General features: G+C 41.1%; 1 long non-coding RNA gene across 2 annotated transcripts; it reads left to right on the top strand.

Annotated features, from left to right (window-relative positions):
* The first annotated feature begins 11,879 nt into the window (after positions 1-11,879).
* Positions 11,880-20,292, top strand: LOC127523340 (uncharacterized). 2 transcript variants are annotated; one of them, XR_007932853.1, is made up of 4 exons: positions 11,880-12,774; positions 16,524-17,605; positions 18,818-19,025; positions 20,105-20,292. It is a non-coding gene; the product is annotated as an uncharacterized LOC127523340 (long non-coding RNA). The 2 variants fall into 2 exon arrangements; XR_007932852.1 differs by lacking the exon at positions 20,105-20,292 and having other exon boundaries at positions 18,818-19,528.
* Positions 20,293-23,274: the final 2,982 nt, after the last annotated feature.

Genomic DNA, 23,274 nt, shown 5'->3' with positions numbered 1-23,274 from the left:
TGTGGACTTTATGTAAACATCTATTATGTGAAATAGTTTATTCAGGACAGTACTAAAAAAAATAACATGCAATTTTCATGATCCTTCTTATTTTGTTAAAATGATTCACATTTTTCTAGATTCTGCAAGGGGTATGTAAACTTTTGAGCTCAACTGTATATGTAATTTTCTTCTTATACCTTGAATGTATGTGTGTGCATCTTATATATTATTACTTTTTAATTGGACCCAAATATATCATTGGCCCACATACTGTACCAAATACTAAGACATCCTGACATCAATGTTAAACTTTTCACTCATTGTTGTGCTGATAATATAATTTGTAATAAAACAAACTGTAATAATCAGCAGAATGCTAAACAGACAGATGTTGACGAGTGGTCACATGTGCGGTGTGTATTTCCAAACGTCACTCTTACCTGCACTCAGATCTGGTGGACGACCGATGTAGGTATTGTGTTCTCCAGACTGGAGGAGGGATTTGAGAATGTAATGAAGGAATACTATAAAAAGCAAGTGAGTCAGTTAAACACCCTCATCACCATGCTGATTGGCCAGCTCACTCCTGGAGACCGGCAGAAAGTCATGACCATCTGTACCACTGACGTCCATGCGAGAGAAGTGGTGGACAGAATCATTGGGCAGAAGGTGCGGCTATTTGTCTCCATATCATCTGTCCTATTGTTATCCACTACATTGAGTGTTATTTTCTTCAGATGTCTGCAGATGAGTTGAACCCACACATGCATCAGGCATCTCATTCAATTCTGCCTCTATTCACACAATTTGCCTCCATAATGAAAGTCTCGATGTGCTCTCATGTGATTGCTCATATTTTGGTCTCACTTGAAGGCCTACAGTTCAGTAGAATAGAGGTCGGATTGGCTTGAGGCCTTCTCACATGACCGGCATCAGGGCTTTATCGTCGCTTTGACCTCGACATGAGAAGAGTCACTGGAAGGTGATTTTAAGAGAATGTTCTGTAGCTGAAAGCAGGATTTGTGCACATTAAACAGTGAAAACTCCTGAAGATTGAAAGAGAAAACAACTTGTGCATGAATGCTTATAAATAAGAAATATTTTTGTTCACAAAACTAGATGCGTTTTTTTAAATGTTTGTTAGAATCTATGGATGGTCAACAATTGATCTGAGCTCTTCTAAAACTAAACTCTAATGATGAATCTTCTCTCTTGATATTGTGTTGGGATATTCCTAAACACTACTAGAATCTGAATTTATTGCAGACGCGTTGCATACGTCATGAGAATCATCTGGTAGCCGTTGATGGCCTTCAGAAGTGGAAATGGTTTGAAAGTTGCGATACGATGCTTGACTGAAACGCTGTATGGAGGGTGACGCCGAGTTCACTAGCGTGAGTCATGTGAAAAGGCCTTCAGGCGTCTCATAAGAGAATATTCAATATTGCCTCTATTCACACCGTTTGCAGCATGATGAAAGTCTCGATGTGCTCTCGTGTGATTGCTCATATTTTGGTCTCACTTGAAGGCCTACGGTTCAGTAGAAGTCCTGATGAACGCTGCGTAGAGTGGCTTAGAAAGCGCACTAATGTTTTCTCCAGCTCAGGTGTGATATTTTCTTCTGCTAATCCTTCATAATCGTCTCTCTCAGGTGGAGAACTCTCAGGCCTTTCTTTGGCTGTCCCAGCTCCGGCACCGCCGGGACGAGAGAGAGAAGCTCTGCTCCTCAAACATCTGCGACGCCCCGTTCCTCTCTTCATACGAGTGTCTGGGCAACACTCCACGATTAGTCATCACGCCGCTCACAGACAGGTGAGACACAGCTTTAGGTTTGAAGTGACTCATTTTGAACGTCCTCACAGAGACGGAGGAGCCCATTAAACAGTAAACGTCCCATCAGATGGCCTTATGCTGAGAGAAGGTTTCTCAGGAGGATCTGTCTCGAGCGCTCGATGCTTTGAAAGCATAACAAAGCAGAGACGCTCCTGTTTGATGGTCAAATAAATGGCAGTGCTGCTTCCTGAGCATATGGTCAGTCTCTGAGCTCTGCTGACCGAGTCACGCTTCTGTCTTTCATTCACGATGAAGTGAGAGTATGCATAAAAATGACACCGGTGGCACAGATGGCTCCATTAAGATACCGCGGCCGCTGAAAGTGATTCGTGTGCAGAGCTGGCTTGTTTTATAGAGTTTTCTTAAACCTTTAAATTAGTTTTCCCAAAAATATATTTTGTTTGTCATTTTGCTTGGTTTATTATAAAATCAATATGTGAACCTGTGCAAGCTAAACAACAACTCTAACACCAGATGTACATGTTCTACATTAGCGATCAGAAGAAATATACACTACTGTTCAAAAGTGTGGGGATGGAAATATTTAATACTTTTATTCATCAAGGATGCATTAAATTGATAAAAAGTGACAGTAAAGAAATTTATATCATTACAAAAGATTCTGTTTCAAATAAATGGTGTTCTTTTGAATTTTCTATTCATCAAAGAATCCTGAAAAATAAAATGTATGATGGTTTCCACAAAAATATGAACGGTTTTCAATTATCATATCAGAATGATTTCTGAAGGATCATGTGACACTGAAGACTGGAGTAATGATGCTGAAAATTCAGCTTTGATCACAGGAATAAATTATACTTTACTATATATTCATATAGAAAACAGCTGATTTAAATTGTAATAATATTTTGCAATATTGCTATTTTTGCTGTATTTTGATTTGGCTCATAAGAGTCATTCGTTAGGGAGTCAGACTGTACCGGTCGTGTTGTACATTTTCAATTCACTAAAAAAGACCAGAATGAGATTACTTTTCCTGGATGTTGATTCAGGAACATTGCGTGTTTGTGTAAATCACGTGAAACAGTGCCATCCTTGCTTATTAATGCAAATGATCTTCACTGAAGGACTCTTCAGGGGTAAAAGCTTGCCAAATAGCCTTAAACACATAAAAACATGTATTCTTTACACAAATTATTAGTAAAAACACCACACACAATGTTGAACCTAAAGTATAAAAGGTGATCCATTTAGCATTGCTCCGTCTCCCAAAATCGAGCTGTTTGCTCCGACTGAAGCCTCTGAGTCTCTGGTCACAACAACAGCACACTGTAATAACAGGACTTTAGCCGTGGATAAACATTTGAATTTGAGGAAGTCTATATTTATACGCCACATATTGTATGCGACTGAACATTTGTGTTTGTGTTTGTTTGCTAAAGCATGTTTTTCTCTTCTCAACTGTAGATGTTACGTCACACTCACCCGGTCACTGCATCTGGTCATGAGCAGAGCCCGGCTGGTCCCGCCGGCACGGGCAAAACCGAGACCACCAAAGACCTGGACTGAGCCCTGGGCATCATGGTCTATGTATTTAACTGCTCAGAGCATGTAATGAAGGGTCAACAGAATGAGGATCCATTTGCAGCTTTATTAAGATAATTACCAAAGCAGTCAGGGGCAAAGGCAGAGGCATAAACAGGGACAGGCAATGGTCGAGGCAGGCGGCAGACAAACACAGTCCAACAAACAGTCCAACGGCAACAGAAATACAATCCACAAGAAAGCGCTCAGTAGTGATCACCGGGGCAAATCAAGACTTCGCAAAGGGTGGGGGGGTGGGGGTGGGGGTGGGGGTGTGGGTGTGGGTGTGGGTGTGTGTGTGTGTCTTAAATAGTGTGAGTGTAATGAGGTGCAGGTGTGTGCGCAATCAGTCCCAGGAATGAGGGCCTATGGGAAACGTAGTCCGAATGTAAACCAGTCAATATTCAGGTGACGGCTCCCTCCGGTGGTGCGGAGGAGGAGGCGCGAGAGCCACATTCGTGACAGAGCAGATGGACCACAAGGTGAAGAGAACTGAGAATATCACAGGCTGTTGAAATGGTCTGGCCGTGGTGTGCTATGAAAAGCCTTTTTGCAATCACATTTACATATATGCATTTGCCATTTTATCCACAGCGACTTACATTGCACTGAAGAATACAAACAAATATAAATGCTCTTGGTAATATTCTTTTTTCAACATAAAAGTGTTGTTTTGATCAGAACAGCTTTTAATCAAGTTCACAGCAAGATCCGAACTCTCTGTGATGAATCTCTGTCTCCGTCTCATTGCTCTACACCTCGCCTGATTCTGTCCTTCATCTCATGAGCCATTTCCTAATGTACTTCTCCCATCATGGGGTCCAGCAGATTAGTAAAGCTCTGATGGCCGGGCTTATTTACATCTGAAGCCATATCAGTATTCTGGCCTCATCAGCGCTCGCTGAGAAAAAAGCCATAAATGTGGCAGTCGATAGAGATGCAGTGTTAATCTATTCATCCGGCTCGTACCTGCTGCATCTTTACTGACTGCGGTTCACCACTGCAGAGGAGACGGCCTTCCTTCCGCCCGCAATCAATCCCATCTGTGTCTGAGACAGTGTTAGGGGTTATTTATTACAAGTAACATGCATTACGTAATCAGATTGCTGTTTAATGCAATGAGTAATACATTTTAAGTAACATGCATTATGTAATCAGATTACTTTTTAATGTAACGAGTAACGCATTACAAGTAACGTGCATTACGTAATCAGATTACTTTTTAATGTAACGAGTAACGTATTACAAGTAACGTGCATTACGTAATCAGATTACTTTTTAATGTAACGAGTAACGTATTACAAGTAACGTGCATTACGTAATCAGATTACTTTTTAATGTAACGAGTAACGCATTACAAGTAACGTGCATTACGTAATCAGATTACTTTTTAATGTAACGAGTAACGCATTACAAGTAACATGCATTACGTAATCAGATTACTATTTAATGTAACGAGTAACGCATTACAAGTAACATGCATTACGTAATCAGATTACTATTTAATGTAACGAGTAATGCATTACAAGTAACATGCATTACGTAATCAGATTACTATTTAATGTAACGAGTAACGCATTACAAGTAACATGCATTACGTAATCAGATTACTTTTTAGTGTAACGAGTAACGCATTAACACATTACAAGTAACGTGCATTACATAATCAGATTACTTTTTAATGTAACGAGTAACTCATTACAAGTAACATGCATTACGTAATCAGATTACTTTTTAGTGTAACGAGTAACGCATTAACACATTACAAGTAACGTGCATTACATAATCAGATTACTTTTTAATGTAACGAGTAATGCATTACAAGTAACATGCATTACGTAATCAGATTGCTGTTTAATGTAATGAGTAACGCATTACAAGTAATGTGCATTATATAATCAGATTACTTTTTAATGTAACAAGTAATACATTTCAAGTAACTTGCATTACATAATCAGATTACTATTTAATGTAACGAGTAAAGTAATACATTTCAAGTAACTTGCATTACGTAATCAGATTACTTGTAATGCGTTACTCGTTACATTAAAAAGTAATGTGCAGAATCAGATAACTTTTTAATGTAACTGATAAAGTCATGCATTTCAAGTAACGCGCACTATGTAATCAGATTACTGTTTAATGTAACGAGTAATGCATTACAAGCAACATGCATTAGCATTATGTAATTGGATTACTTTTTTAATGTAATGAGTAAAGTAACACATTACAAGTAACATGCATTACTTAATCAGAATTGATGTACTTTTTTGATGTAACAACTAATGCATTACTTAATATTTGGTTTTTTTTTTACTTGTCAGTTTTATTAATTTGCTTAAACGTTTTTTTTTTTTTTTTGTTTGTTTGTTTTAATACTGAATTCTCTCTCTTCTCCATATCTTAGTAACTCAGACATGCACACTCATGCATGCGGGAATAGACAAAAAAGTACAAAAGAAACATAGCGCATTACTTTCAATAACTAGAATTGTACAGCAGGTAACCCGTAATGTTCAGAGATCTTTTGTATGGCAAACAGTAGCTCTAGGGCTCAGGAGATACTCTAAGTGCTCAAAACTAAAATAACAAACACCTTAAAAATTGAACACTGCACTAAACATTTGCAAAAAAAATAACCTCTCAGTGAAATACACATGCAAGTCCTGGAAGAGATCGAGACTCGGCCAGGTGAGAAAAAGTCATGCAAAAGTAACACAACACATTATGATCCATAAAATGTAACAAAGTAATGCAATTAGTTATTTTTTAGGAAGTAACACAATATTGGAACGGATTACTTTTAAAAGTAGCTTTGCCGCTGCACCGGTCAGAGACACCTGCGAGACGCGTGTGCTGGTCACTCGGGCGCACAGAGAGAGTTTAGAATATGAATGTGTTCTTGCAAATGCTGCTCATCCACCCAGAAAATGTCTGCTTAGCATTTGATGTTGTTGTTTATAAGCTGGAATTTCAGCGGAGCGAGTACCGTGAGCTCATTTCTAGAAAACAAAAGTTGCCCTGCATAATTTTGCGTGCTTCTGTTTGTTGCGATCGATGATTTCCAGTGATGCACTCATAAGTCTCTGGTTTCTCTCTCTCTCTCTCTGTCATGTGGCAACATCTACAAAGGCCTGGTGCAAACAGGAGCCTGGGGCTCGACGAGCTCTCTGTGGAGGTGCTGTCTGTGGTGGCGGTGCAGGTGAGTGAGTTACGACATGGTTACGAATAACCAACAGCTCTGAGCCGCTGGCCAGATTTATGCGTCTATCAGCTTAGAAACCTTGAAACAGAACCAGGGAAAGTTTTCAGCTGTAAAGAAAGATATAATGCGTCGGGAAAACACTGCATGAGGAAATTATGCCTTTATGATTCGCTCAGCCGCTTATGTGTCACACCATCTCATAGTGTCCTGGCATCTGCTGTTTGCCATTGAGATTTTATGCCTTGCAATTCACAGGGAAGCTGAAGACAGTGTGTACTGTAGCTGAATGAATCATCTTCATTACAGACGTCATTTGCTCACAATGGCTATTATGTTGAGGATGATGATGGCTGTGATTATGATGTGTAGCTGCTCGTCATTTATCTCGGGACGCACTTTGTTGTGATACAGTTCCACAGGTTTTAATGGCCAATTCCTGGAACTGTGCACTTTTCCTTTGAGAGACTGAAATGTCAGGACACTGAAAGGTGTTTCTCCCTTGTGATAAAAAATGAATTACCTTTCCTTTTGTAGTGTTTTCAGAGAGCAGCTGTCATGAAGAACAATTTACAGTGAATCAGAACAGAGTAATGATACGAGGCGTTTGTCAGACCCTCGGATGAGCGTCTGAAGGGAAGTGCCTGCTGTTTAGCGTTATCCATTTTAAGTAGGAGGATATTTCGCAGGGATGTAGTCCTTTTAAAATTTTATTCTCACAAAGACAGATAGAATTCATTTTCCATTCAGTTAAGCTAAAACAAACAGAAGGAGCTCCAGACGTATCAATATTGAGACAAATTAAGCCAGCTCTAGCGTTCACCTCACCGCAGCTCACCATGGGAGGAGAACAGATCTGCAGAGGAGTGTCCGCAAATATCAAGCACTTTGTTTTCATCGTTTCATTTATTATGAACAATGAGACTGTTGTTAACCCAGGCAATTAATGGAATAGGAAACAAAAATGATCATTTTGTCTTCATTTACTCTCCAAACCTGTGTTGAGAGGGTTAGGAATACTGAAAGCAGAGAATATATATATACTGTAGCACGTCCTGATATTGCTGAGTTAGATGCGTTCCTGGGTCAACATATTTTGTTGATCCTGGAACAACATTCTAGTCTGAAAATTTAATCTTAACCCTATTCCTACCCCTAAACCTAACCCTACCCATAAGTTATCCCAAAAATCAGAGGGAAATGATAGATGAATAACACTGATGTAGAAGCACCAATTCATGATTTTAAGCCTAAACTTAACATAATCTGTAAACTTGTCGCTGAAATCTGATTGATTGAATCTTGAATCTGGTTGATTTGAATGTTGTTCCAGGATCAACAAAAATGTTGACCCAGGAACATGTTGAACTCAGCAAAATCAGGTTATGCTATACTGTACACCGATCAGGCATAACATTATGAGCACCTTCCTAATATTGTGTTGCTGCCAAAACAGCCCTGACCCGTCGAGGCATGGACTCCTCTAGACCCCTGAAGGTGTGCTGTGGTATCTGGACCAAGATGTTAGCAGAAGATCCTTTAAGTCCTGTAAGTTGTGAGGTGGAGCCTCCATGGATCGGACTTGTTTGTTCAGCACATCCCACAGATGCTCGATTGGATTGAGATCTGGGGAATTTGGAGGCCAAGTCAACACCTCAAACTCATTGTTGTGCTCCTCAAACCATTCCTGAACCATTTCTGCTTTGTGTCAGAGCGCATTATCCTGCTGAAAGAGGCCACAGCCACCAGGGAATACCGTTTCCATGAAAGGCTGTACATGGTCTCAACAATGCTTAGGTAGGTGGTACGTGTCAAAGTAACATCCACATGGATGGCAGGACCCAAGGTTTCCCAGCAGAACATTGCCCAAAGCATCACACTGCCTCCGCCGGCTTGCCTTCTTCCCATAGTGCATCCTGGTGCCATGTGTTCCCCAGGTAAGCGACGCACACGCACCCGGCCATCCACGTGATGTAAAAGAAAACGTGATTCATCAGACCAGGCCACCTTCTTCCATTGCTCCGTGGTCCAGTTCTGGTGCTCACGTGTCCACTGTTGGCTCTTTCGGCGGTGGACAGGGGTCAGCATGGGCACCCTGACTGGTCTGTGTCTATGCAGCTCCATACGCAACAAACTGATGCACTGTGTATTCTGACACCTTTCTATCAGAACCAGCATTAACTTCTGGAGCAATTTGAGCTACAGTAGCTCGTCTGTTGGATCGGACCACACAGGCCAGCCTTTGCTCCATCAATGAGTCTTGGCCACCCATGACCCTGTCGCCGGTTCACCACTGTTCCTTCCTTGGAGCACTTTTGATAGATACTGACCACTGCAGACCGGGAACACCCCACAAGAGCTGCAGTTTTGGAGATGCTCTGATCCAGTCGTCTAGCATCACAATTTGGTCCTTGTCAAACTCGCTCAAATCCTTACGCTTGCCCATTTTTCCTGCTTCTAGCACATCAGCACCTCAACTCTCTCTCTCTCTCTCTCTATATATATATATATATAATATTTGTAAGCATTTGCTTTTGTGTTCCACAGAAAAAAGTCAGTCATATGGTTGACATTTAAAAGTTGATAAATGATAGCTGAATCTTCACTCTTGGGTTGACTCACACTGTAAGTCAATGTTTCTCAGTAATTTCCACTCATCTTTTTGTTTCGGTCACCCTCTCAGGTGGAGTTTGTCCCGAACGCTCCACTCCTCTGCTGTTTCAGCTGCTCTTAATGCTCGCCTGTGCTTGGCTTCGCTGCTCTGATATAGAACAATATGTAAAATTCATGAAGGCACTATATAGTGTGGGATTTGGAGTTCACGTAAGGCCATGGCGAAGTAAAGCCTCATATCTTATTCCATCAGCTCTCCGCAATATGTGACTCATAGCTAATGTTATATGTCAGTGTTTATCTGCTTCTCGCCTGAACTCTATCAGACGGTGTCTTCAGTGCTGAAGCTTCTGAATCATTTGTGTTTTGCTGACACTAAACTGATCCACACTCCCTGCTAGACAGGTTAACCATTGGGTGTGACGCTGTAATCCGATTAGATGGGTTTTGATTGTCGCTTCATTAAATATTCCATTAAAGCACAACCGTGGCTGTGTCCTGATCTGGTGCTTAATCTCCGGCCTGTAATTCCTCTCTTGCTCACACTGACCAGTGGCAAATATGAATTTATAACAGAAAATTCAATTTGATTATTTCATCAAGGTCAGTGGAGGGAATGAAAGGAACAAGGATTTGGCAATTTAAACAAGACGTGTCTCTTGTACAGCGTACTGTACGCTTTAAATGACAGTTATAGAGCGTAACTGTGATCACTTTTCACTGGGCTTGTTTCTGGAAGTATTTTATTTTCTTCATAGGGATTTATGAAGTTCTTAAAGGGGTCATGACTTGGAATTTTTTTTTTTTTTTTTTTTCTTGAGGTTCACTTGTAATGTTAAAGTTTTTTTTTTTTTTTTTTTGCACAAAAAACAAACAAATATGCGGGAAAATTATTATTTTCAACCCTCATTCTGACCATGTCTGAAATGACACATTTTTAAGGCGCGGCTCCTTTAAGGCGTGTCAGTAAACGCCCACTTTTGATTGGCTGGCAGGATGTTTTAATGGTACAAAGACCTCTATATGTCAAAAGATCAAGAAAAATGTGATTTCTCATGTCATGACTCCTTTAAATAAAGACTTCAAAGCCATTAATCAAACCAAACAGCTCTGAATTGTTAAAGTCACAACATTAACTTTGATTGATTAGCAAAAAAGCATATGAAGCTAAAACAAGATGACGTTTAACTTATTTTGTATAAGAAGAGATTAATTACTCGTCCCATCAAGCACTGCTGATAATGTAGTAATAATAAAAATATTAATTACAATTAATTATATTATTATAATTATTTCTCTCCTTATATTGTGGAATTTTTTATTTTGTGTGACTATATCCTTAATAATGTGAGATTTAATTTGTCATTTTGTATGTTATACAGAAAGTTTGTTTATGAATGTATTGCAAAATATTGAAACGTAGAGAAATTGTTTAAAAGTAAACTGGATTACATGATTTGCAACGCTTCATTTCAGTAAGCGGTTGCTGCTGAGCTCTTCTGCTTCAGTTTTTCCATCATAACGTTGACGTCTGGTGAGTGGATTATGGGTAGTGTCACTGTTAAACACAATTCAGTCTTCATTATGACTTCTACAGATGTTCATCTCAGAGCTCATTGTAGATCTGTCTAAAAATGTTTATTGTCGTTGTTAAGAAAATGAATGTGATTTTTACTTCTCTTGTGCTCTTTTGCACTTTGATTTATTCTCACTTTCTCATTGGTTCTTAAATGCAAGTAACACACTTTCTATGTCATATATTGTCAATGTGTGATCCACCTGGTCAAAAGTGTTCAAGATGTCATTCGAGACAAGACGAAGAGGTTTAACTTTGGGCGAGGATGTAAACCTGGTCCCTTCAGTGGGCATCTTCTGCCGGAAAACCTCAAGGCTGTCTTCAGGTGCTCTTAGGATTTGCATTTCATTAGGTGCCGTTTGCTCTTAAAGGGGAATTCTGCCGTTTTAACCATCAGCATCTGCATCCTGCTTATAAGGAGATTGGACGCCACCTGTGCTCTTTTATAACAGAGATTTCCAACTTTAACATTTTTACCTTTTTACATATCAAACAATAAAGAGCTCTGTTTTGCTTGGTGGAGTCAGCATTCAGAAACACGTTTTAATTTGACCAGCTAAACTTTATTTTTTAGCTGCAGACTCGATCATATTCACACGCAGATGACCTGCGGCTGCTGTCCAGGTGTTTCTCCATCAGGAATGTTGTTTTTATTACCATACTATAGCTACAGTTATTGATGGACAGGCCTTTTCTGATGTGACGCCTGAGGCGTTTGTGTTGTGGATCAGCAGGTATCAGTATCAGTCCCATTAAGAGACCAGAAAGAGTTAAATAATGAGAATAAAGGGACATATTTCACACATACAGCGTGATATTTATTTGAACATGAATGTTTTAGGCCTGTAATAAGCCATGCTGAAATATTGTCCTATAGTACACTGTGTAACTTAGAAAGAGCATTAAAGGCCAAAGCACAGTGGAGTTACAGAGCGTAACCTCCATTTGTTTTCTCTGTGGTGATTTATAAAGTTCTTTTTTTTAAGAAAGCTTTACTTTTATAATTCTAATATGTTCCGTGAGGTTCACTAATAATGTAATTATAAGTTGATGATCCGTTTTTTAATGGGACTGATCCACAAAACAGACGGCTCAGGCATCACATCAGAGAAGCTGTGTCCATCAGTAACTGTGTCTGTAGTGTCAGCATTAATGGGAATAAAAACATCAGGCTGAAGTCAGTGTCCAGTGGTTTGTGAGCCTGATCTGATCTGCATGTATGATTTGTTTGCAGATGTTTCTTCATGTTTCTGTGGTTTCTCTGTCCTGTAGGTCATGTGTGATGGTGGTGCCGGACGTCGATCTCATCTGTGAGATCATGTTGGTGGCCGAGGGTTTGGCCAAAAAGTTCATCACTCTCTATCAGCTCTGCCAGGAGTCTCTCTCCAACAGATTCAGAAGTCTTTATACTGTATAGTCTTAAATTATTGCTCCGATGCCATTACAATTTCCCTAGAGGGCTGTTAGAGATCAAGGCCTTTAGGGAGAGCAGTTTCTCTAGCGTTTCGAGGAATGTTTACCCGTCATTGGGACTTTATTTGATTGCGATGTTATGAGACACCCAATTGCTTTCTAATAAAAATGCCATCAATCCCACTATCGTACTTCTGTTACTCTATAAAATGTTTTTAGGTACATTTGATACACACTGTGAAATATGTGAATGTGAAGCTGAACAATCAAAGTCTTTATTATTAAACAGTGTGTGACCGCGTTTGGCCTGCAGTAGTTGATTGGACTCTCTCAGTCTCACCGTCACAGGATCACTGGGCTCTGCGGGCTGTTAGGTCAGTGCTGGTCGTGGCCGATTCCCTGAAGAGAGGAGATCCGCGCAGACCAGAGGACCAGGTGCTGATGAGAGCCTTGAGATGGTGATCGATGACATGCCTGTCTTCAAGGGCCTCGTCAGGACCTCTTCCCGGCGCTCGATGTGCCACGGAAAAGGGATATGGACTTTGATAAATTTGTCAAGCAGTCCGTGTTGGATGTCAAACTACAGGCCGAGGACAACTTTGTGCTCAAGGTAAGTTCAGGTGACACATGACCAACTCAGCATAAACTCATCAGCACCTCATCAGGGATCATCAGGGATATCAATCTTCTGTTTAGATATCAGAAACTAAACAGAAGATTATTGGCCAGTCCATAAGGGGTTTTTCAATAGCTGATTAACAATCTAATGTGCATTTTATATATAACAACAGGTAGTTCTGATCCTTCAGTGGTGCTGAAAGAGTTGTGAGGTTTTTTAAAATGTGTGTTTGTGTGGTTTCTGTCCCCATCGAGGAGCGAGAAACGTTGAGTGAAGATGGGAAATTGCTGTCGTTTCATTCCGCTCACATTCTCTGTTCCAGACAGCCTGTCAGTTTATTTGGCAATACGTAAAACTCAATGCTTTGGCTGTGGAGAAAAGAATTCAGAGGTTCTGATCAATGCCGCTCGCATTTTTCTCAACTTTACGTCTTCTTCGGTTGCACATTATCTTCCTTTAAGAGCCATAAACCTGCTGTTGTGTTTCAAGCAAATAGACATTAGTGTCAAAGCAGTCTGGAAGTGGATATATTGGACAAATCAAAGATAGCAGGAATTACAGTGTAATAGTGCCTCAGGTGCCGGAGCGCAGCTCTAATGTGGAGCATTAGGACGAGGTCTGGATATCAGCCGCTCAGTTCAGCAGAGCCAGGGGAAATAAGTGCAATCTCTCACAGGTCAAAGAGCCACAGAAACAACATAACAGCAGTCCATCAGCCGAGGCCGGCTCTCCACGACGTGTTTAACCCCCGCCACACACGCGTCTGACTCCGGACCGGCCCGTCTGACCGGCCAAACCGTCTGCTGTTTGATTTGTTGGAGGAGAAGAGGTGCGGTCTGAAGCTCCAGTCTGCCATTAGCCGTCGCCCCGATAGACATCAGATCAAAGCGGCAATCAGCGAACCCTCCGAGATGCCAAAGCAGCGCTGAAGAGCCCGACGGGGAGCTGCATCAATGCCATTGATTGAACATGCCATCAGTTCCAAGAGGAAAATCTCTGGCTTTTGCTCCACTTCTCTCTCAGAGGGAAGCAGCTCTCTGTTTAAGTGTTTATCGTTCTCATAGTGCTCCAGAAATCCAGATCTAATTGTGAGGCCACACTTGCTGAGTCTCAGCCGGCTTACAGTTCTGAAGTGTCAATGATACAGCTACCCTATTTTTCAGAATACAAATCACCTGAATTAAAGGGTTAGTTCACCCAAAAATGTAATTTCTGTCATTAATTCCTCACCCTCATGTCGTTCCACACCCGTAAGACCTTCGTTCATCTTCAGAACACAAATTAAGATATTTTTGATGAAATCAGAGAGGTATATGACTCGTCCATAGACAGCAATATAATCAACACTTTCAAGGTCCAGAAAGAAACTAAAGACATCGTTAAAACAGTCATGTGACTGCAGTGGTTCAACCTTAATGTTATGAAGAGCCGAGAATACTTTTTGTGCGTAAAAACAAAACAAAAATATCGACTTTATTCAACAATCTCTTCTCTTCTGTGTCATTCTCATACGTTGTTTACGTCCAGCGCTTCCAGGTTCTACGTCAGAACGACTCATTATTGGCCGGCTCCTGCGTCAGCATCACACGCATGCGTCGTGCTGATCACGTGATCAGCTTTGGCCAATACTGAGCCGGCATTCAGACGTAAACACGGAAGCTTCACTGTGATTACTGCGTCACCTGCGTAAGATAATGACGGAAGAGAAGAGATTCTGAATAAATTGGTTATTTTTGTTTTGTTTTTGCACACAAAAAGTATTCTCGTCTCTTCATAACATTAAGGTTGATCCACTGCAGTCACATGACTGTTTTAACAATGTCTTTCTGGACCTTGAAAGTGTTGATTATATTGCTGTCTATGGACGAGTCATAAACCTCTTGGATTTAATCAAAAATATCTTCATTTGTGATCTGAAGATGAACGAAGGTCTTACGGGTGTGGAACGACATGAGGGTGAGGAATTAATGACAGAAATTTCATTTTTGGGTGAACTAAACTTTTAATGTCACGTTTATTTGTATCGCGCATTTCCCACACGTCGCTAGTTTCAGTTTCATTTTAAATGTATTAGTTTAGGTTTGGCTAGTGTGCAGTAGTGAATCACTGCACAGATTGCTATTTGTGTGTTTGATTCATTGAAAAGAATCGACTCATTAGAATCATGCAGTAGTGAATCAGTGCAAAGGTTGCTCAGTGTTTGATGGTCTGATTGGTCTGTCTGTTTGCTGTTATAGATTCAGTAGTTGTGTTGAGGAGCTGTTGAGTGTTTTGGGTTTTAAATGACATTTCTGCAGTTGTTTGGTGATGCTTGGTGCAGAAATGACAAGCTTTGCCTTTAAACAAATCGAATGTTTAAACTGTGTTGTTTAGACTTCACTATAGGGAACTGAGACGGTCCGCTCCCACTGGATCCAGAGCGTGTTTGATGGAGGACTCAGTCCTGTCCTGTGACTGTACTTGAGCTGAGCTCATCACACTAGTTTAGATAATTACTGCTGCTGTGTCATTGAACAGCTCAGGGAGAAGATTTCTTGAACTTTTTGTTGTTTTTGTTTTGAAATGTTTGGCGTGAAGTCACACTGGTGCTGAAAGTCTCTAGACACTTTCTCAGGATGAAAGTGAAAGCTGTTTCAGCCAGCCAAGCTCGTTTGTCTCTCGTGTGTGTGGTTTATAGCCGAAAACATCGAGCAAAGCAGCGCTGTGTGTGTCAAATTTGGCTCTGTTCTTCTTCTCCAGTGGTTTGGCTGGAGGAGCTGCTGGCCGTCCGTCACTCCGTGTTCTTGGTCCTCAAATCTCTCCACAAGACACATCAGAGCACGAAGCGCAGGGCCGCCCGGGCCGATCTCAACCCTAAAGCAGTCGGTATTATCAATCCAGCCACGTGCGAGTGGAAATACAGCGAGCGCTGCTGTTGTTTTGCTCCGCGCTTCCATCACGGCCCAGTGCCAGATTCAACACGTGTGCGTTTCCCCGCAGGGCTGTTTTCTAATATCATGCGTGAGCTGGCCAACATCAGTCACGCCGGGCCCAAGTGGATTGTCCTGGATGGCGATATCGATCCGATGTGGATTGAGTCGCTGAACACAGTAATGGATGATAACAAGGTAAAGCCGAGACGGCCAGAACTCCAGCTCAATATCAGCTTTCGCACATAGCATTCAGAAATCTCTACCGTGCTCAGACACATACAGGCGGAGCGCATTCAAATGACCCTGACCTTTAGATGACCTTTATCTCTCTGTGTGTGTGTGTGTGTGTGTGTGTGTCTGTGATGCTGTAGGTGCTGACGCTGGCCAGTAATGAGCGGATTCCTCCGGTGTTTGAGATCGGCCGCTCAGTGCTGAGAGAAACTCTGAATCCTTCATTCTAATATCCCATCACAGGGTTATTATCGTTCACCAAAACTAAACTATTAAAAACATCTCTGTTAAGTGTTGAGCTTCTGTTAAGCTAATATAGATGTGCTGCTGAATATTCATGGAAAAACACTGAGAAGTTCTTTCTGTCATATGAAAATACAGTGGAGAAGAACTGTACAGTAGCTCAGCTCATATCATAACAGCTGAATGTAGTTAATGTCGTCACTATCTGAGATGTCAGTGAAGTTATAGCTGAAATGTAATAGTGTAGGGTTTAGTGATGCAAACTGATCAAACTGATCAAATTATCTTCTCCTTCAGTCGATAAACACGACTCCACAGCTTATTCTCATGATCACGTGTCGTTTCTCCTTACAGGCGTTCTGTACATCAACCCTGCTGATTTAGGCTGGAATCCACCTGTGTGGAGCTGGATTGACCGGAGAGAAGGCCAATCTGACCATTCTGCTGGACAATTTCTGCCCAAATTTCTATATATCCTAATTATTGTTAATATGTAATTCATTTTTCCAGGAGCTCTTTGCTTCTACCTTCAATTAAATTGCTAACAGTGATTGTAAATTAATTGCCTAAATTATTACATTATTAGCTAACTGCATTCTCTAAATTGTAATGTTGACATGCATTCTCTGTAAAGCTGCTTTGAAACGATATGTATTGTGAAAAGCGCTATACAAATAAATGTGAATTGAATTGAATTGGACAATACCTCCCATCATGCCTCGATACTCTCAGGTCAAGGTGCGGCACCAGATGCTTTCCTCTCTAAGTTAGAAACGACATACCAGTTTTGAATTCTGGCTCTCTCTTTCAGCCTCCCTAGAGCCGGACTAACGCTCAACTCATTAATATTAATTAGGTCCCATAACTAAGAATTCTAAGAAGATTTAGCAACATCAGCATGAACTGATTAATATTCATGAGCTACACTTCTTATGCGCTCTATGTACCCTTTACTGGTGTTATTTTAGTATACTATTAGAGTTTTTATTCATATTTTGAATTAGTTTTTTTTATTTATTTATTTTTTATTTTAAAGTCTTAGTAATTTTGTTGTGGGTTTTTATCATTTGTATGTTTTTTTTTTTTTTTTTTTGTCTATATAGTGTTTTTATTATTATTTTAGTGCATCAAGTTAAACTAAATGAAAATGAGAAATGTTGACTTGGCCACTAGCTGAAATAAAATAAGTTTAAGGTTTTATATTTTATGTCAGTTATCATTTATTTTATTTTAGTGAGGGTGAGTTCCATTGATCCAGTGTTTTGAGTGTTGAAGGTGTTGATCTGTCTGTCCTGATCCAGGTTTAAGAAGATCATCCCTGTTCCTGATCAGATGCTGTTCCTCGTCCCAGAACACACAGCTATAAGGATCCGTACCAGCTCTTCTTCGTCTTCGCCGCTGTCGGGGCCTTCGGAGGGACCGTGTTCCAGGATCAGGTGGATCTCCGTCTGCTTTAATTCCACAAGTTCATGATGAATGATGAGTGTTTTAAAGGCCGTCTGTAGTTTCTGTGCTCTTTCACTGCAGCTCGTGGAATTCAGTTAGTGGCTGACGGAGTTAAAAAGCGTGAAGTTTCCGGCTCAAAGCACAGCGTTCGATTACTACATTGATCCGAGAGCAAAACATTTGAGCTCTGGTCAAAAATGGTTCAGAAGTTTGAGGTCCTCTGCAGGTTAGAATCGATGATTTTGCTCTGTTTGAGTTTATAAAGTTCATGTTTTGAATTAGATTACATTTACAGTTTGAATTTTAGTTAAAGTCTTAGTCATTTTGTTGTTGAAGTTTATTTATTTTTCTGCTTATCAATACTATGAGTGAATTAATGGAGAAAGTAGATCGAAGAGTAAAACTACATATAAATGTATAAAAACGGACACAAATATACAAAACATGCTCTGGAGTGTCTTCTCTTTAAAATATGGCTATATAGTTTTTATCTATTTTTGTTTTAGTTATTTTAGTACATCATTAAACTAGATTTGATGAAAAACTTTGTTGGTTTCACAAAGTTTGAAATAACTTTGAAAAGCTTGAAGTTTGAAGATTTTACTCAAACAACTTGCATGATTTACTTGCTTTTGTGTCCGTCAAGGACAGTCTATGGGACTTTTCATAGTTTTGATAATCTGGATTACAAAAAGCATAAGTCAGATGAGTTAGAAGAGGTACAGCGACCTGAGTCCGATCGCTGTGAAGGTCTGAGGCGAGTTACAGCTAGAACGGTTCGGACCGCATTCATTTCTATACATTTGGTGTAAGAAGAAGCGGTTTAAACAGTAGATCAGTATGTTGTCTTCATCGAGCCTGTTGTCTTTGCCATAAGCGAGTCTCTTTTGAGCTTCATTCAGATCGTGTTTGGTGATCGTACAACATCAAAACACATTTACAGAATCAAACTGATGTTTCACAGGTCAATACATGCAGGTTATAATGCGCTTTAGGTTTCTTCTCATCATATAAGGAAGATAAAAATATTTACAGATGACTGTACTGTATACCAAATATAATGCAGTAAGAAACATTTATGTTAAATATGGTCTGAAAAAGGTTTGTTCTAAATGAAGTGCACTCAGAGTTTTGTCGTCTCTGGCTGAATGTATTTGAGAAATGAAGGTCACTGTCCGTGACCCGGCGTGTGTCTCCCGCAGGCCTGCCTCGTCCACACCTGCAGAGGCCGTCCGCGAGCGCTGCTTCATGGACCGGCTGCTGGAGAGGCGGCGGCCCGTCATGCTGGTGGGCGACGCTGGCACCGGGAAGTCTGTTCTGGTGGGAGACGAGCTCGGCTCCTCGGACCCAGAGAAATACGCCATCAAGAACGTCTCCTTCAACTGCTGCAGCACGTCAGCCGTGTTCAGGGTGTGTTTGTGTGCGTTTCCCTCCTTACATTTGACCCTGAAAGCAGAAGTGCAACTTCACTGGCTTCTGGACATTGACAGATCTTTGTGATCTAAAGCAAACACCCATGGCTCTTTTCTCCAGGCGTCAGCTGTTTTTGTGCCGTCCCTGTCTTTTTGCAATCTGTTGTTCTGATATTTATCCCTCCGCATCATGTGACGTTCGTACGCTCAAACCAGACCAAACCAGAGCGCACAGATTCACAATCACATGCTTATTTTATTAATAACTTTACTTTGACACAATCAATGTACGGCCCGGAACTGTTAAAAAATATATATTAAAATTATTATTATTCATGTTCTTAATCAAAAAATGATACGAGTTGTTTTATTTTATATTCATTTTATATGAAGTTTGCAAGTTTTGCAACCCAGCAGAAATGATTTATGATTTTTATTTTCTAGCAAGCACCAATTTATTATTTAGTTTTGGTGTTTATTTAGCGATTGCTAGAAAATAAAACTTACATAAATATATATATAATATTATAATATATAAATTTGAACGGGTAACTGGGTTTCAAGTATTAAAGTCACATTTTGGCCTAAATATTTATTTTATGTTTTTTCTTACAATAACATGATAATTACAGTTTGTGTAAATGATTTCTTCTGGTCATGCTGATCCAAAATATGTTATTTCTTGGGCGTCACAACTGAGAAATGTTATGTTTTAATATTACTAAAATGAATATATTTATTAATTCATATAATAAAAATTAATTCAAAGAACTTTTGCACACTGAACTGAATATTTCAACAGATTATGTAAAAGATGGCAGGTCAAAGACACCATTTTATAATGTTGATCTTATGTTAGATAATAGTTTGTAAAACATCTAATAGTTCTCAGAAAAGTACTGGGACAGCAGAGTCAAACCCTGTTCATGAAGAGTTGTTCATTGTGTTTTTCATGCACTGCAGTTTTCTTGTTAAGTTTCTGTACTTCTCTGCAGTGTTTGACTTTGATGAGACTGTCTAAAAACTTCATGTAATTGTGTTTGTTAAATCTGTGCTCACAAACCATCTTCCCTGCAGCTGTTTTAGAGAAACCCTTAGAGAAGAAGGCAGGAACGACGGGCCGCTCGGCAGCAAACAGCTCGTCTACTTCATCGATGACATGAACATGGTCCAGCCTCACACCCTGATCCATCAGCACATGGACTACAACCACTGGTGCTGACCATCACATGACTGATTCAGCACTCTCAGTATGATGCTTTTGTCCATCTTCATCTGTCTTTAGTGAGTAATGTTGCTGTTTGAGCATGAAAAAGTCCCTCCAGCAGGAGTTATTCTCTGTTTCTGAACTCATGAAACGCCTCCATTGTAGTCTCGAGTTTTCTTCACAATATTCTTCATTTAAATAATTTATACGCAGAATAAAGGGGCGGGGCCTGCTTGAGTTAGTTAGTAGTGTGTTGAAACTGGTGGTTATGGTAAGGGGCGGGACATTTCCCAAACACCAATCACAACACACCGCTCCAGCCGACCAATCAGAGCACAGTGTGCTTTTCAGAAGGAGGGGCTTCATAGAGACAGGAACTAAACAGAGCGTTACTGACAGACTGGGAAGAGAGGAGCTGAACAATGGAGAACATGAGGAAAATAATGAACATTCAATCTAGTAGAGCCCAAAAACAACATCAAGATGCTCAAGCTGACCCTCGTGGCCATTTGTCACAGTAGACATGCTCATTATGATCGTGTCGCTTTGCTCAGGTGGACATTTTAATATTACATGAATGGATTTTGCTACACAAGTGTTTAATGTTGTTAAGATCGTCCGGTGCACGAGGCCTCGAGAGGTTCTGCCTCTTTTGTCAGGACATCAGTGTTTTGTCAGTGAAAGAGAGCATGTCTGCTGCTGGTTTCTCAGTGTCTCTGTGCCGTGTCTATTAGATCGGAGGAGAGCCGGAGAACAGCTGAAGGCAGTGTATTTCTTTGAGCCGCAGTGGCTTTAGAGCAGGACGCAGTGTGCATACAGAGTGTGTGTGTGTGTGTGTGTGTGTGTGTGTGTGTGACTGACGGAACGCTGTGTCCTCTCAGGTACGACAGGAGCAACAGCAGCTGAAGGAGATCCACAATGTGCAGTACGTGTCCTGCATGAATCCCACCGCCGGCAGCTTCACCATCAACCCACTGCAGGTGCTCACGATCAGTTCAACACTCACCCTCTCTGACACTGTTTGCTGTTGCTACACACACACACACACACACACACACACACACACACACACACACACAATATATAACACCGATCAGCATAACATTATGAGCACTGACAGGTGAAGTGAATAACACTGATCATCTCTTCATCACGGCACCTGTTAGTGGGTGGATATATTAGGCAGCAAGTGAACATTTTGTCCTCAAAGTTGATGTGTTAGAAGCAGGAAAAATGGACAAGCGTAAGGATTTGAGCGAGTTTGACGAGGACCAAATTGTGATGCTAGACGACTGGATCAGAGCATCTCCAAAACTGCAGCTCTTGTGGGGTGTTCCTGGTCTGCAGTGGTCAGTATCTATCAAAAGTGCTCCAAGGAAGGAACAGTGGTGAACCGGCGACAGGGTCAGGGGCGGCCAAGACTCATCGAAGGCTGACCCGTGTGGTCCGATCCAACAGACGAGCTACTGTAGATCAAATTGCTCAAGAAGTTAATGCTGGTTCTGATAGAAAGGTGTCAGAATACACAATGCATCAGTTTGTTGCGTATGGAGCTGCATAGACACAGACCAGTCAGGGTGCCCATGCTGACCCCTGTCCACCGCCGAAAGAGCCAACAGTGGACACGTGAGCATCAGAACTGGACCACGGAGCAATGGAAGAAGGTGTCCTGGTCTGACGAATCGTTTTCTTTTACATCACGTGGATGGCCGGGTGCGTGTGCGTCTCTTACCTGGGGAACACATGGCACCAGGATGCACTATGGGAAGAAGCAAGCCGGCGGAGGCAGTGTGATGCTTTGGGCAATGTTCTGCTGGGAAACCTTGGGTCCTGCCATCCATGTGGATGTTACTTTGACACGTACCACCTACCTAAGCATTGTTGAGACCATGTACACCCTTTCATGGAAACGGTATTCCCTGGTGTCTGTGGCCTCTTTCAGCAGGATAATGCGCTCTGACACAAAGCAAAAATGGTTCAGGAATGGTTTGAGGAGCACAACAACGAGTTTGAGGTGTTGACTTGGCCTCCAAATTCCCCAGATCTCAATCCAGTCGAGCATCTGTGGGATGTGCTGAACAAACAAGTCCGATCCATGGAGGCTCCACCTCGCAACTTACAGGACTTAAAGGATCTGCTGCTAACATCTTGGTGCAGATACCACAGCACACCTTCAGGGGTCTAGAGGAGTCCATGCCTCGACGGGTCAGGGCTGTTTTGGCAGCAAAAGGGGGACCAACACAATATTAGGAAGGTGGTCATAATGTTATGCCTGATCGGTTTGTGTATATATAGAAACTGTTGAAACGTGTACCTCAGAGGCTTTTCTCTGTGTTTGCGCTCTTCTTCACCCTGAACACCATCTACTGCTGCTCTTGAACCAGCACCTGCAGAAGATCAGCTCATCAGCGCCCCCTTCCTTCACACCGCCATCAAGTTCCTCTACATCTTCAATCTTCTCGATCTCTCAAACGTATGCCAGGTACAAACCCTCAGCTCACGACAGACTGAAACAATAACCTTCCAGTAATAAACCATTTATCCCAGCAATCCCTCTCAGCCGCTCTCTGAATGCCAATCAATGTGAGGAAAATGACTCTCGCTCTGTTCAACTGGTGAAAGTTTATAATCTTCCCTATGTGTAATATTACATTTATATGACTGCCTCATAAGGCATGAACTCTGAAAACAGTGTGAGTAATTTCTGTCTCAAATGACTAATGATTGGAAGGTGAAGCTAATTGTTTGAGATGAGCTGTAGATTATTGACCTCAGAGCTGGTGGATGCACTGACATTAAAACAGCGGTTGTTGGTGTCACTCGGCTAAATCTCTGTCAAAAGTCCAGCTATCAGCTTCTGATTTGTTTGTCTTTGCAGGCGAAATGAAGAATTAATTCATCCATGGGGTCTTTTCATGTGCACATCCTGACAGATGCTTACAAATCCATTTTATCCATCTATTAAAAGTCATTTCAGACTTCAGCAGACATGCATGTGGTCAGCTAGTGAAAGTCAACATCATTAGCAGATGCTCACGCG

This window comes from Ctenopharyngodon idella, chromosome 12 (genome assembly GCF_019924925.1).
Source record: "Ctenopharyngodon idella isolate HZGC_01 chromosome 12, HZGC01, whole genome shotgun sequence".
In the NCBI taxonomy this organism is placed as follows: domain Eukaryota; kingdom Metazoa; phylum Chordata; class Actinopteri; order Cypriniformes; family Xenocyprididae; genus Ctenopharyngodon; species Ctenopharyngodon idella.
The sequence above is the reverse complement of the archived record's forward strand: the minus strand, read 5'-3'. Positions and strand labels throughout refer to the sequence as shown.